Source organism: Genypterus blacodes, unplaced genomic scaffold, assembly GCF_046128005.1.
Source record: "Genypterus blacodes isolate CSIRO-AG114 ecotype Tasmania unplaced genomic scaffold, CSIRO-AGI_Gbla_v1 ptg000028l_1, whole genome shotgun sequence".
Taxonomy (NCBI): domain Eukaryota; kingdom Metazoa; phylum Chordata; class Actinopteri; order Ophidiiformes; family Ophidiidae; genus Genypterus; species Genypterus blacodes.
This window is the reverse complement of record NW_027466841.1, coordinates 1,487,115-1,503,444: the sequence shown is the minus strand read 5'-3', so window position 1 is coordinate 1,503,444 and position 16,330 is coordinate 1,487,115. Positions and strand designations below refer to the sequence as shown.

At 49.8% G+C, this 16,330-nt stretch overlaps 1 protein-coding gene across 3 annotated transcripts in view; it reads right to left on the bottom strand.

Annotated features, from left to right (window-relative positions):
* znf385c (zinc finger protein 385C) overlaps positions 1-16,330 on the bottom strand; it is a 60,500-nt gene that overhangs the window by 16,764 nt on the left and 27,406 nt on the right. The window lies entirely within an intron of this gene.

Here is a 16,330-nt window from a genome sequence, read left to right as displayed (position 1 = left end):
CTTTAGGAGACAATGGGAGACGATCTACAGTGAGGGACATTTCTGTCCAGGCGTGACAATGAGAGCAACCGCACCGGCACTGGCCCAGGAAGCCAGAGTTTGATTTATTTGCCACCAGAGGCACAATTACACCTCAAACACACCTATCACACCCTGTACCGCACAGATAAGCAAGCCTCTATGTGTGTGTGTGTGTGTGTGTGTGTGTGTGTATCTTTGGACAATATACTCACAGTGTGTACATAAGCATGCTGGGGTCTGTACAGTTTTGCTGAATAACCCCCAACGCCCAAAACTACCCATCCTCATCCCATGAGGACACACACCCCCGGCTCATGTACACACACACACACACACACACACACACACACACAGACACACGCGCGCACAAACACAGCATTTAATTACTGATTTATTGGTTGAGGAGCGGTGCCTGCGCGAGGGGAAGACGGGAGATATCGGATTTCAAATGGAGCGGGGATGAAGAGATTTCTAATTTTCCGCCTGGCTGCGTTTCAGTGGACTTGTGCGCTCGGCGGCGTGCAGGCACTCACCCCGGCACAGGATCAATCATCGGTGTCAGCGCCAGGTCGCCTTGGCCACCCACCAAAAGTACAGCGCCTATCACGCCGGAGGAACCCTCAGAACAGAACGCGTGCAGGTGTGTGTGTGTGTGTGTGTGTGTTTGTGTGAGATATGCACAACACAGAAAAAGCAATCGCCACCTTATCAATAACAGTGGAATCTTCAAAATGAAATGAAAGGAGAAGGAGGAGGAGGAGGAGAGTAGAGGCGGAGGTTTGAGTTGTGTGTGTAACATCCTCTAACCTCAGACTGTGACTAGAATTCCCCCTTAAACTGTTCTACTCGAGTCAAAACAGACAAAGCTGAAGAAGAAGACGATGGGCCGGACGGCACAGAGCTGCATTTGTCTGCGGCTGAATCAAGAGAAACCTCCAGTGGCCTCCAAACACGGCAGCAGCTCCATGTGATGAAGCGGGGACACACGCGCACAAACACAGCTACTACAGATACTACAGACCTGATCCAGGAACGCCTGCCAGAAGTGACATGCGGAAGTATTTGTCTTACAAAACACACAAATCACACCAAAGCCGATACACAGGGAGACAGAGAGAGAGACACGGAGAAAGAGAGACAGACAGACAGGGAGAGAGAGAGAGAGAGAGAGAGAGAGAGAGAGAGAGAGAGAGAATGAGAAAGAGACAGACAGACAGACAGACAGACAGACAGACAGGGAGAGAGAGAGAGAGAGAGAGAGAGAGAGAGAGAGAGAGAGAGAGAGAGAGAATGAGAAAGAGACAGACAGACAGACAGACAGACAGGGGAGAGAGAGAGAGAGAGAGAGAGAGAGAGAGAGAGAGAGAGAGAGAGAGATTGGGACTGAGAAAGAAAGACAGACAGGGAGAGAGAGAGCGAGAGACTGAGAAAGAGAGACAGGCAGGGAGAGAGAGAGAGAGAGAGAGGGGGAGACAACGGCATAATCAAGCAGAACAGAACCACAGTATGAGTGATGGAATGTAAGTGTGGATCTCTGCATTGCCTTGTCCGTATTTCACTTTGGCTTGGCACCCGTGCAGCAGTGTGTGTGTGTGTGTGTGTGTGTGTGGGTTGGGAGTTTGGATTTGTGCCTTAAAGGACTTGACGTGCCGAGCATATGCTTCCACGCTGGGTTTGCCTTCACCAACGCGTGGGCTCACACTCCCTCCCTCCCTGTCTGTCACCCTGGGAGACGCAGCCTACAGACTCGTGGGGAGCGCTCGCACACACACACACACACACACACACACACACACACACACAGAGTAAAGCTGAAGGCTCCCCTGGCAGTGGTATCGGTGGGCCGGGCGTGCGGGGAGCGAGCGGCCTTATCAGCTGATAGAGCGTCCCGCCTCTCTGTGGCTCCCTCGGCAGCTTATTAAATCAGGCCCTCGCTGTTTGCAGGCTTCGGATGATAACGCGCCGCACCGCCAAGGCACAGCCCCGCACCCCCGCCGTGTACGACAAGAGCCGAGGAAGTGTGTGTGTGTGTGTGTGCCTGCAAGATGAGTATCACACACACACATACATACATACAAAATCCCCGTACAAACAGCGCTGCCTACGCACTCATGAAAACAAATAGCTCCCGGGGAGAGAGGGGGGGTTCAATATGAGAGCACATCACACACACACACACACACACACACACACTGCTGCACAGGTACACACATAAAATTGTCAAAAAAGCAAATATTTGGCACCCGGTGTGATGTGAGTAGTCGGGGTGCATTCCAAAGCTACGTTAAATAATGCTTTTGTGTGTGAGTGTGTGTGTGTGTGTGTGTGCATAAGGAGACAGGACGGCACATTTCAACCTTCAGCCCCCCGGCTAACCTCGTTCTATCACATTGTATCATTTTCCCCTTATTTGCTGTGTGTGTGTGTGTATGTGTGTGCATGATTTTGTATGACTAAACTCTGAGGCTCACATTTGTGTACGCCTCACTTGTGTGTTGTGGTCCAGGGGGCCACACGCACACACAGACACAGACAGACACAGACACACACACACACAGACACACAGACACAAACACACACACACATACACACACACACACACACACACACACACACACACAAGCACACACAGATACACACACTGGCAGATGAGGCCAAGGCCCCAAACCAAATGTCCAGCCTCTCTCTCTCTCTCTCTATCTCTCTCTCTCAGGCCTCCTCTTCCTCCTCTTCCTCCTCCTCTAACCATCTCATCACAACGACGCCTTCATCCCTCTCATGACTCACTTAGGCTTCGTTACGCAACAGCCGCTGTCACATATTGCAGCAACTCGGATGTGTGTGTGCATGCGTGTGTGTCTGTGTGTGTGTGTGTGTGCGTGGTGCAAACAAGCCATGAAAGTCAAACATCACTTCATTCCTTTGTCTGAGGTAAATACACACACACACACACACACACACACACACACACACACCGTCGCTTCCCCCCTCGTTGACTGAATTAAGTTTGAAGTTTGAAGTGTATTTGTCATGTGCACAGTTAAACACAGGTCATACTGAAGATTGGAATTCTTTATGACGTGACAACAACAGCAGCATATTGAAATTGAATTTAGTGCAATAAAAAGATTGCGCAAAGTTCTAAGTATAAGAGAAAATGGAATAAAGTGCAGACCAGACTATATACAACTGAATAAAAAAATATATATAAAAAAAAACCCAGAATATTACTAATAAATCAATCTAAAGTGGCCGATGGAACAGAGTGCAGGGTGAAAAGATGGTGGCCTGCGGAAAGCCTGATGGCCTAGGGGAAGAAGCTGTTTTGGAGTCTGGTAGTCCGTGCCCGCTTGCTCCGGTAGCGGACTACCAGATGGCAGAATTAGCCGTTGGATGCTTTAGTCCTTCTCCTGTAATTCTCCTGCGCTCCCTTAGGTTCCTAACAAATTGACTCTCACATCCAAACCCACCCCCCCCCCCTGCCGTGAGCCACAAAGGAAGGAGAAAGGGCAGGCGGAGGAGAGCGGACTGCTTTCTATTTGTAGTTTGGTGTAATTATGTGGGTTAGATGCTGGCACAGTGGAGTCTCGGAGAGTTGGAGAGTCGGAGAGTGGATCCGCTCCCCTCCTCCCCTCCTCCCCTCTCTTCCATTTTGTTGTTCTCTCCGCTTCATGCAGACAACCAGCAATTTCACTTCCTACAATTTGGACCAATTGGATTAAGACAGGCCTCGCTGCATTTCGCGCCTCTCATTGGTCTGTCCCTCCGATCTGAATTACTCACGCTGAAAATATACCGGTTGTCCTGGATACTGTAGATACGACGCACGGAATAGATTTAACAGTGAACTTTGGTCATCTCGAATGTTTGGCCCTGTGAGGACTCTTCATCCTCTTCATCCCAACACAGACGCTCTTCCTGGTGAGGAGACACCAAACCAATTTTACCTTTCATCCTGTCACAAGAAGACAATGAAATCCACTGTGCTGCCAAATGTTGAAGGGGAACTTAGGAGACGGCGTTTGGCTTCATCTCCGCTTCCGTTTTCTGTTCTCCACATTCCAATCAAGTAATTGCAGGAGATTAGAATGTCCCCGCCGATTTCCGCAGAGTCGTGATAGCATGATGCGCCGCGCAGCTGTGACCGCCTGCAGAGGAACAGTTGGACTGTCAGCGAGACCTTCAGCATCGGGCCTCTGATCTGATTATGCAGCTGTGATCATGAGTGTGTGTCTACATCCAATGCAGAAGGAGGAAAAGTGCTGAGCAGAGAGACCACGCCAGCAGAATGAAGCAAAATGTGAACATGGATCTGGCACCATGTGGATCATTTAATCTTCAAATGCCACACACACACACACACACACACACACACACACACACACACACACACACACAGCAGCCCCTCATTTTGCTGCCCTAATACGCCAGTGATGACAGCCATCAGGTACATACACTCTCAGGCTCATAACACGATGTCGCTCGGCATTTCCCAGCCCCCCCTCGTCCCCCCCGTCCCACATCCCATAAATAAAGCCGTCGCTGTGCTTCAGACCGCCGGCTGACGCGAGTGAATCCGACAGGGCAGGAAGGGTCTGTATGTACACAGCTCTGCATAAAACACACACACGAGCGGCGGGTTTGAAGAGAAGAAACCTCGAACCGACGGAGCCGCTGAGCCGAGGTGTGAAATAAGCCCAGACGAGCCGCGCATACAAATGGATGCCATGCAACTGGAAATTGGTCTCATGGTGTATTAAAAAAGTCAAGGGCCTAAGGGGGGACGAGAAATGACATCGTGCTGCCGCTGGATGTCCGAAATGAGAGAGAGAGAGAGAGAGAGAGAGAGAGCGAGAGAGGGAGACTGAGAGGGAGATAGAGAGACAGAGACAGAGAAAGAGACACAGCGAGAGAGAGAGAGAGAGAGAGAGAGACACACTGAGAGAGAGAGAGAGAGAGAGAGAGAGAGAGAGACACTGAGAGGGAGATAGAGAGACAGAGAGAGAAAGAGACACAGAGAGAGAGAGACACACTGAGAGAGAGAGAGAGAGAGAGAGAGAGAGAGAGAGACTCTTAACAGCTAATTAACTCCTGCTTGATCTGAGCTGGTCTGAGGGTCACCGTGGGAACGATTACATCACAGGCGGATTTTAACCAAATTAACCACAATCAAGTTCTAATTAAACATCGACATTCTTCTCTGTCTCAACCTAACGCCCCCCCCTCTCCCCCCTCTCCCCCCTCTCCCCTCTCTCCCCTCTTCCCACCCCTCTGCTCCCGACTCAAACATGAGAACTGTCAAACCCCAGAAGAAACAACCAGACGACAATAAAGGAACTTCTTCATTTGCACACGATTACGCCAAATTGATGCACTCATTTGCATAAAACAAAATGATTCTGATGATGTTTCTCCACAGCTGCAGTGACGGTACGTGCGTTTGTGTGTGTGTGTTTGTGTGTGTCCTTTTTCACCTTCAATCAAACTGTTGGATGTTACATAAATTCCATGACATTTCCCTCCTTTCTCTGGGTCACTTAGCACACCGTGTACTAGAGTGTGTAAGCTATGACTGTGTACTGCACGTCACAGTGTGTGTGTGTGTGTGTGTGTGTGTGTGTGTGTGTGTGTGTGTGTGTGTGTGTGTGTGTGTGTGTGTGTGTGTGTGTGTGTGTGCGCGCGCGCGCGCGTGCAGTAGGCAGATGTGGTTTGCGCAGTAACATGTGCGAGGAATATTTGAGCAGAACGAATTTCCAGCTCTTCCCCTTGTTTGATGTTTGGGAGCGAACAAGTAAGCGAGGGAGGGAGCGAGTGAGGGAGTGAGCGAGGGAGCCGGGGAAGCTCCAAAACTCTACACGGAAAAAAAGTGCGGAATGAAATATTTCCAGCTGAGATCCGGCTGTGAATGTTTTCCTTGGGAGGATTCTGCTCCGTCTCCGTGCTGTCACTCCCTATCTACCATTCCATCCTAAAGAAGTGTCACGTTGTTCAGGTATTTATTTGTTGCCGTGGAGCCCAAACATTCAGTCGTCGCGGTGAGGAGATGTCGGGGGAACAATTTCAGAGGCGAATTGAGTTTTGGCACACTGGCGCCCCCTCTGGTTGCTTCTTACTTTAATGTTGAGTTATGAAACTTTTCTTGACTTTTCTTTGCTGCTCTATGCCCGTTATGTCAATTTTCCTCCTGCCTCACTTTTCCGATGGTTCTGTGAACCAGAACCAGAACCAGAACATTGGAAGAAAAGTCAAGCTGCCCTCAGATAGCAGACATGCAGGTCCAGAGCTATTAGCTGATAATTTTTAGGAACGTTCACACAAAGAAGATGTTTGGGGAGCGGTTTACAATCGGCGGAGCGTAGTTTTGTCCTGCTTCCTCCTGGTTTACCTCCCGGATCGTCGGCAGTGACAGAATGCTCCATGTGGCTCGATTACACGCCCGGCTGAGCACAGTTTGACCCGTGCCTGAGAAAAGAGCGCTCTCAGCGAGGGGAAGATGACTTCACCACTTTTCTTTCAGAGGCAATTTTGGTGGAATTTTACAGTCACGCACTGATTCCCTCTCTGCGTCTGTGTCGGGGCAACAGAACGCTCGCGGGAAAGGGAAACGTCTTTGTTTTGCATCGTGACCTAACAAATGCACATTGCTTTTGTCTGCTGTGTAAATAGCTGTTTACTCTCCACCCTCACAAACGCATCCAGAGAAAAGTGATGCAGCAAGACGCAGAGCGAAACAACACCGCCGGCATCTTCATCACTGCGCCCATACAGGTGCATCGCTACATTTACAGCCAATAAAAAGCATATGAAGGGACGCTGCTGTTTAAATAAGATCGATATTGAGCTGCTGGCTTCAGCAACAATGTTATCAGACGGAAGATATCAGCGTCCTTGTCTGATACGGGCACCAACAAACAACAAGGTTAGGGCTCAATTTCAATTAGAAGCCAAATGAGCGATGTAGGAAAGGTCGATTTGACCCTGAGGTCTCATTTACTGTCTGTAATGAACTAGATTCTCAGTATTAGTTTGCACAAATTAAGAGAATAAGATGTAAGGAGAAACATTTTGCTGAAATTTGGTTCTTCACAGCAGGGTGCATTGGTGTAATTCCTATAGTAAACAACGTGAATGATTGGCAGTATTTGTCTGTAGTGAGCTGCTGCGGTCTAGCAGCAGTAACAGGACCTGGTGGAGCTGCTGCTCCTCCCTGGGAGCTCCTATAATGAGTTCTGTCAGGCAAGCAGAGAGCGAACCCAACCTGAGCAAAGGCATGGCCCATCTGTCAAGCTGAGACGATAAGCCCGGAGCCATCCACACACAAATTGCTCAGCCTCCTCCCCCCCCCCCCCCCCCCCCCCCCCCCCCCTGCTGTGAAGCCCTACGAGGCACCAGGCAGGAGCGGGCCGCAGAGACGCCACCGATTCTGAATGCTACATGAAGAAAAGAGGAAATATCAAACATATTAATCTATGCAGATGATGCCGGTGGGTCTGCAGCAGCTGTACAGCGAACGCGCCGATAAATGAGGAAAAAATCTGAACGGCAACATTATTTCTGCTTGCAGCCTGAGGGTGAGACGCTTTAATGAAGCGCCCACACTTCCCTTATCTCATCATTTTGCTTTAAAAAGATAACGACAGCTGTTGGGCCTCTTTTCTCCACGCAAACTTAAATTAACTCTACAAATGATCAAAAAAGGCGACACAAGCTGTCTGATGGAGCTAATGTTTTTCTTTTCTCTGTGTTTATCATCCTCACTGCCATGACTCAGTCTGGTAGAATGTCGTCCACCTCGCTTGCACGTCAAAATAAATAAGACTGCATAAACTAATTCAAAGTCGGGGCTCACGTATGCAAGAAGAGTCCCGGTTTGCGACTGACAGGAGCTCAGACGGGGTTCATTTCCTCAGCAAATTGACTCATTTGTGGAAGTGGCATTAAGTGGGACATCGTTTTTTACATGAATAAATATCAGTCCAGTCAACCAAGCATCACGCCGCCGTCACGCCGACTGTGACACCTCATTATAAATTGATTAGATGTAGTGGGCGAGCCGCGGCGCTTGGATCTTCCGGGAGAAAACAAGCACCAGGCAGGCGCAGGGTCTTCTCCTAATTTTATCTTTTCAGATGAGAGGAGGACGAGATAAAAACACCCAGCGGCCGACACGGGCTGAAGACGAAGCCGTGGGCCGCGGTGGCGAGCGGCGTGTCAGAGTCCACGCCAAGCAAGTGAGGCACCTTCAAAATCATGACTCATCCACACGCTGGCAGATATTCAGAGGGATTCTTGGCGATTGCAGCAGAGCAGAGTCTCCTTTATCAATATAAACAACATGTTACCGCGGCTGAAGTCTCCCTGGGAGAATTCAACATTACTTCTGTATTATTACTTTCATTGTTATGCAAAATAGCCGGAGCTCAGCAGCGTTTGCGGGCGGCGGGTAAATTGCCTGGTGGTGCAGATTCTTTTGTCATCACATCTTGCTTCATTCTGCACGAATTTGTTTTCCACAGAATGTCTCTTTCCCCAACTCGCAGCTCTTTACAGGTTTCTTTGTTTTAGAGTTTTCTATTACCGCATCTAATTTGAATTCTGCTCTCAGGCAAATGTCTACAGACAATTAAAACTCTTAATGGAAACGAGTCCTTGCTAGAAGAAGGCAAAGTGTTCCTGTTTCCTTTAAGTCCTCGCTGTAGGGCCCAGACGTGTTTGCTTTCTACCTTTTTAAACCCACAGAGCTGCGAAGAGGGAGGCGGTTTGAACAGAAATGGAACAACTGTGGCAATAAAATCCCTCCAGCTGTGAAGGTTAACGCGGTGTTAATGCACAAATGAGCTCACGTCCAATAAAGTGGATGAGACGACTCCAGCAACGCAAACCTTTCTATACACCTGATTAGCCCACCCGCCGTCTCTCTGATTGGACCCAATTGAGTGAAAACTCGCTTAAACTAATAATCAGATTTAACCCTGAAGTGTCCACGTGCAGGTTAAAAGGTCACGCCAAAGACAAACTGGGGTTGAAAACCAATTACGCGTCGGTATCTTTTCAAAGTGCCCTCACGCTCAATCACAGCGGCCTCGGAAAATGAATGAGCTAATTTTGCTCAACCTGGGCTGTAATTGTTTCAAATCAGCCCTGTGCCTCTGTGTCTCCGTCAGAGTAATTGCTCGTGAGCGGGGAGATTAATCTACAGAAGCACATCTGTGAGACGTAATTTACGGGTGGCAGTGTTGTGCCTTATGGATCCATTAGACTCATCGGGCTTTCAATCCTGTTCAGCATATGAGACTAAACAAAGGGGGGAACAAACAACAGCGACAATGTCAGGAAACACAATGCAAACACCTCCATATCTGTACGTACTGGCATGCATACACACAGCTTCAATAACACACGAGTGGAGAGCAGATCCACATCATATTACACGTCCGAGAGTAAACACCTGTCAGCAGGGAGGAGAGCGGTCGGGCTCAGGAACAAACGCAACAAAATGAGCGAGAGAAGCGCCATCATTTGCCAAAGCTGGCTTCCGACCAGTGCATGCTGGGAATCGGGAAATAGGAGCGGCGGCGAGCCCACTTTTGGGCAAAGCCGGCTGGGGCCTGTTGGACGAGAAACACCTGCATCTTCCTCTGTGGTTCCTCCAGCAGATGTCAGAATTCTCCTCCTACCCTTGCGCAGAAATTAAAAAAGCTCAAGGCCAATTCGCCGAATGATGAATCGGCACCCGGAACAGAAACGTTCACAAAACACGGCGCTGCTCTGCCGCAGTGGCCCCACACCCTCCTGGTCTCCATCCATAACTCTCTTCAATAATTCCTAGCGGTCAGGATAATGTGTCTGAAAACAAACGATGTGACCGCCCGGGCAGCTCAGAACCTGCTGGTCTAACCATCAAGCTCCGGGTGCAGGATGGAGACGTGAGGCCGAGCAGATAAGGAGTCTTATCAGAGCCGGCACAGGTGTTTGGTGGAGCGAGGCCATAACCGGATACCTAAGTTACTGTTGGCCAGGAGGGTTTCAGAGAGAAGGAAAAGAAGGTGCAGAGGGAAGGAGGGAAGGAGCCGAATTCCAAATACGTGGGTGTCCGTGCGTGCCCGGGGCGAGCCGACGGGTGAGCGAGTGGCCAGGGCCTGTTATAATTGTGCATCCTCTCCCTCTCTGCCCCCCCACTGCCCCCCCCTCCGAGTGCCGCAGTAGGCCGAACGTCTTAGACACCTGCTGCCGAGGCGATAAGGAGTGAAAAGCAATCAACCCAGCTACCCGCCAGCCTCAACTGGCATCTAGCTGCCTCAAATATAACCGCTATAGGTTGGCTACCTCTGCAGGACCGACGCCTCGGGGAGCATGGCTGAGGAGGAGGAAGAGGAGGGGGGAGGATGAAATACCAAAGGCCAAGAACGCTGCGGAGGTGTTGCGACTGTAAGTGAGAGTGATGTCCCCGAGTGAAACGAAACAAGGCGGAAGTTTCCACTGCAAACTAACTTTATCACCAGCGGAGGTCAAGGACGCCGCAGTCTGGCTACCGAGTGGCTCCTCACACTCTCCGGAGAGCGATTCTCATTAGTGCGCGATTCCAGCTGAGGATTAGAGCGCCCGAAAATCCTTCTACGGATAAATCTGCGGCGGTCGCGGCGACGAGACCGTCAGCTGTTGCAGTCAACCCCAGCGCCGACTGGTGAATTATTCATTTCCTGTTTACGGCGGGCGACAGATGTGACCTCCGTGATGAGTGCCCGGGGTGTCTGTGAGGAGTGGTGACGAGGGAGCGGGGGGGCCGGAGAGGGGCGGGGGAGTCTGAGTGGGATCCAAGGGAGAGCGGAGAGCCAGGTTTGTCGCACTCAGGTGCTCGGTGAGGTTTGGGAGTCGCGTTGCTTTTCATGGTTGTCGTGTTTTAAATTGAGATTATGCAGAGAAACAGGCGACTGAAACGGGAAGGTAATATAGAAAATTGTGTTTTATTACTGCTACCATGTGTCGGCATGTGGGTGTATGTGTGTGTGTGTGTGTGTGTGTGTGTGTGTGTGGGGCCTGAGTTGCACATCAGCTGAGTGGCATTTACTGTAACCTCACCCTTGGCTTTTAATAACTGCCGCAGAAACACCAGCAACACAGATCACTGCAACCCACCGGGGAGCGAAGGTGGAAATGCATGTACGTCTCTAACACACACACACACACACACGAGCGCGCGCGCACACACACGCGCGATCAGCATTAATCTCCGGCGAGGACCGGTGAACCCAGAGCGGTAATTCGTTTCAGCTCTGGTGGGTGTGAGGACCCCGGCAGGGAAAACTTTAATATTAGTAGGAGAGAATGAGACACGCAGGAGAGGAAGAGGAGGAGGGAGAGGAGAGAGAGAGAGAGAGTCAGAGAGAGAGAGAAAGAGAGTAAACCAGTCAGGGTTGTTTAGTTTAACGCCAAAGTGAATCAGAGGAATTTGTTCTGGTCACTCAGGCTGAACAATCGTCTGTGACACCTGATCGCTCAGGCTGAGCCGGCGCGTTTACACACACGTATCGATTTGGACATCTGCTCGCACGCAAACATGCACAGGGGAATGCTCGCAAAAGAAACCAACCATGTGCGCTCGCTCTGCTGCGGAATGATGCATGGGACAGAGACGGGGGACGGGGGACGGAGGGGACGGGGGGCTGGATGATGGAGTGAGCTGTCCCCTCGTGTCCCAACCACACAGGCGAGACAACAGCTACAAAAGGCCGCGTCTCCATACTCCCTCTCTCTCTCTCTCTCTCTCTCTCTCTCCCTCGCCCTCTTGGACAGAGACCTTGGTGGATCTCAAAGACAGATGAATCCCAGGGTTCCCAAACACCGGAGCGCTCGCTGCTCACCGGGCCGAGGCACAGGACGTAAACGATGAGGTCGTTCAGGCGGGACGGGCACTCGAAAAAGCAGCCAAACAAACTTCAGATTAAACACACATCCTGTACGACCAGCTGACATCAGCTGTTTGTCCGCTGGATTCAGGAACAGTGATTATCACTTTATAGTCCTTTTCACAGGTTCATTGTCTCACATTTGAACATTTTGCTACATTTGACAGTTTGTCCTCATTCAGGCTCTAATGTGTGTGAATAACAGTATGATTCCAGTTTCAGGCCCTTATTGAGTTGTGGCCATGAGCTTGGAAAAGAAACACACCAGTGGTTACATCTGTCCTCGTGTGTGTGTGCGCGTGGATGTCCATCGTCCCCGTCTGTCCTCTTCCTCAGCGTCTCATACATAATAAACACAGGTGACACAACTCGGCAGTAACCTGAAGCTCTTACATGCCGGAGCTTTAAAGACGACGTTGTAAACCCTCCTGAGCATACACGGACACCTGGTTGACCCTGTCTCGCTCCGTCTGTCCCCGTCTCCCGAGACAAAGAGGATTTTAAGCTTAATCTGGCATGAATAAGAGCAGAGCTACACACACAATAACACACTGGAGAGCAACAAACAGGCGGCAATTGACCAATTCTGTTGATTGATAGAGAGAGAGAAAGAGAGCAAAAGAAAGAGAGAGAGGGGAGAGAGAGAGTGAGAGAGAATGAGAGAAAGAGAGAGAAGGGAGAGAGAGAGAGAGAGAGTGAGAGAAAGAGAGAGACAGGGAGAGTTAGTAGAAACTTCTCTTACTGTTCTCGCTCAGTTAAGCGAGCAGATCACGTGATAAACTTTACAGGGCTGTATCGTGGAATCTGCCGTGTGTGTGTGTGTGTGTGTGTGTGTGAGAGTGGGTTTGAAAAGAAAACGCCACAAAGGAGCCTGATGAGGTGACAAAATGGGTTTGATTGTAATAGAGAACCAACGGCGGGTTTTGATTGCGATAATGAGCAAATGAATTTAGCAGGTGGAAGCACGGCGGCGGCGGCGGCGGCAGAGGAGGAAGTGTGCGACTCACAGTCCCTCATTAGTAAGCAAATGAATTCAATCACCCTGCTTTGGTTAGCGGCTGGATAAATGCCTGCAAAGTGGCGTCTGGCTTTAAACAGATGCAGAGCGGCATGTGCTTCACTCACAAAGCCACTAAGACTCCGTCGGGGTTCAAGCCAACAAGCCGAAGTGGGCAAGGGTTTGATTCCCGCGTCCTCTAAGGGATTCGCTGCTCAAAGGAACCACGGAGACGAGCTGCAGGGATGAAAGCCGCGGGGGCTGAAACACGGCAAACCCTCCTGACACGAGAACAGAGCTCTCAAACAGGACACAGAGCAGCAGAACGCCATCGCAACGTGTGTGTGTGTGTGAGAGCAGATACAGTGCTGCGATCCAGAGATCACCAGAGGTCACAGGAAGGAGAAGTAAAGGAGGTGCAGGAGGAGAGGCGGAGAGGTGCCAGGGTCAATCCAGCAAACCGTTTCTGCTTTCTATCACGGTCACGTTAAATGAAAGTCTTCAGCGTTGCCGTGACATTTGTAGCATGAAAGGCGGATCGATCCACTCGTTGCGATGGAGAAAGGGGGGGGAGACGAGTGCAGCGTTTGGCGACGGCTTAGACTGAGTCAAATACACACAAATCTAATCTCTCCGGAGCTTCGCTACAAATCCACTCTGCAGCGCCAATCAATTCGACAGGCTCTTCTCCAACGCACACACCCGCATATGTTCACAACACACACACACACACACACACACACACACACACACACACACACACACACACACACACACACACAGAGGAGCCGCAGTGATTAGCTTGTCCCACTTAATCACTCTCTATTAGAGGCACCTGCAAGGTTGCTACAGTCTTGTGTGATTATGTGCAATCATAGAAATGTCACATTAGAATGATAACCAGCAGGAGATGTCGGCTCTCTCGCAGTGACGCGCGCCGCCGTGCAGCGTCGTGCCGCACAATCACATCACACACACTCGTCGGCAAGTCTCATGTGAAAGCAGAAGAACAAAAACATTTCAATAAGTCGTATTAATATACGATAAGAAACACACACACAAGACAATAATCTGTCACTTAATGCAGCGTATTTGTAAAATCAACACACACACACACACACACACACGCACACACAAACACTAGTGGGGGGGTCTCTCGGCGGCGGATGAAAGCCGTTTCTTATCACAGAGGAGTCGGGGATGAAGGCATTTACTCAAATGAAAGCGTCGCCGTTTGGAGATAAGCCGGGAAGGCCGAGCCTCGGACCGAGCCTGCAGACAGAGGACCCACAACACGGTGCGAGACGACCCACTGATGGACGGACGCGTGATCGCCGGGACGGATATGTCAATTGATGTGTGAGGACTCTGGTTTTGGCGCCGTGTCGTGCTTTGAGGCAGACGTGTGAATACAGAAGGGGAGTGTGTGTGTGTGTTAGTGTGTGGGTGTCTGTGTGTGTAGCTTGTGCCTGTGATGAAAGTGCGTCTGTAAAGTGTGTTTAGAAGACGTGGGTGTGAAAGCTATTGTGTAGACTCCAGTGATTTGACTGTGTGTGTGTGTGTGGGTGTTTGTGAGTGTGTGTGTATGCTCCTGTCTCTCCCTTCGCTCATAAGCCGGGCCGCGTCTGCACAGCGAGCTGGCACGTCTCCTCTGTGCTGAGCTGTGAACCGCACTAGAATAACCGACTTCAAAGGGAACCATTGTCACGCGCTAATGTGCTGAGCGGCAGCTAGAGCCACAGAAATCAGCACACACCAAGACTGGATATTCCCTCTGAGGTGGAGGGGGGAGGGGCGTGTAGGAGAGAGTGAGAAAGAGAGAGAGAAAGAGAGAGAGAAAGAGAGAGGGAGAGGGAGAGAGAGGAGAGAGAAAGAGAGAGAGATAGGGAGAGAGAGAGTGAGAAAGAGAGAGAGAGAGAGAGAGAGTGAGAAAGAGAGAGAGAGAGAGAGAAAGAGAGAGTGAGAAAGAGAGAGAGAGAGAGAGAAAGAGTGAGAAAGAGAGAGACAGAGAGAGAGAGAGAGAGAGAGAAAAAGAGAGAGACAGAGAGAGAGAGAAAGAGAGGGAGAGGGAGAGAGAGAGTGAGAAAGAGAGAGACAGAGAGGGAGAGAGAGAGAAAGAGAGAGAGATAGGGAGAGAGAGAGTGAGAAAGAGAGAGAGAGAGAGATTTGTTCACAAACGTACTGCTGTGCCAACATTAATCATGTCGACGCTCATAAAATCATTAGAGCTGATCATTCCTAGTCAGGCTCTCCACAAAGCCTCAGCACCGACTAAAGCAGGGAGGAAGCCAATTTCTGTTACAGTTAGAAATGCAAGCCAACACTCACACACACACACACACACACACACACACACCTAAACGACCACTTTTGTAGTGCAAAATAACAACGCGGGGAAGTGAAACAGCTGAAGTAATCAGCAGGCTGCTGTATTTGCATAATGATGCGTTCAAGTACACTGCCTCTAAATCCTGCACGTGTTTGTTATCAATGTATATGTTTATTAAAAACTGGACTATTTATTTACATTGCCAATTGGATTTTATGAACTGATTTCTGAATATGCACGTTTCCATGAAGTTATTCAGCCAGAGTGCTGATGGCATTCAAATGTGTGTGTGTGTGCGTGTGTGTGTGTGTACAAAAAAATGCCCTTTCTAATTTATGTATTTGTAAAAGTGGTTTTTAATTTGATTTATGCAAATCATAAATTGAGCTCAGTCAGTATGTTTGCATGCTCGTGTGTGTGTGTGTGTGTTTGGGGTGGGGGTCGGATGCCTGCACCAAAATTGCTTAGTATAAATATTGGTGATGGCATTCGTGTGTGTGTGTGTGTTTGTGCCTGCTCTAAATGCATAGAATGTGTTTTGTTGATTGATTTATGTATATTCATATATTGTCTGTGTTTAGTTGTGGAGCCAAGTTCTACTTTTGCATTTGTGCAAAAAGGCAAACAGTAATGGAGACTCTGCAGTATTGATGTATTGGTAAACGCATTACTCAAACCTTTTCACACCTCATGCTGCACATTCACCTTTACATTCTTCATATAATGCTCTATTACCCGAGTGCATTAAGAACGAGGCCGCCGCCGTAATTCCATACCCGCTGTAATTAATCCCGCGAGCATCGGGCTGTTAAACGCTGGCGAAACGGGCCGCGCGGCGCAGGTGGAGGTCAGTAACCCGCCGGGCGAACAAAGAACCGGAGCTCACAGACGACCATTAGGGTTCAGATCACAGCGTCTTCTGTTTACACTTACTGCCGTTTACACACTAGCTGCACTCTATTATGCGGCGGGGCCCTTGGGGATTGCAGATCAGTGGTCCGGGCGCCGGGTTCTGATGGCGGAGTCGACTGTAAAATCGATGGCGTTTGTTGCTTTCTCAGCCGTGACCCTGCATTC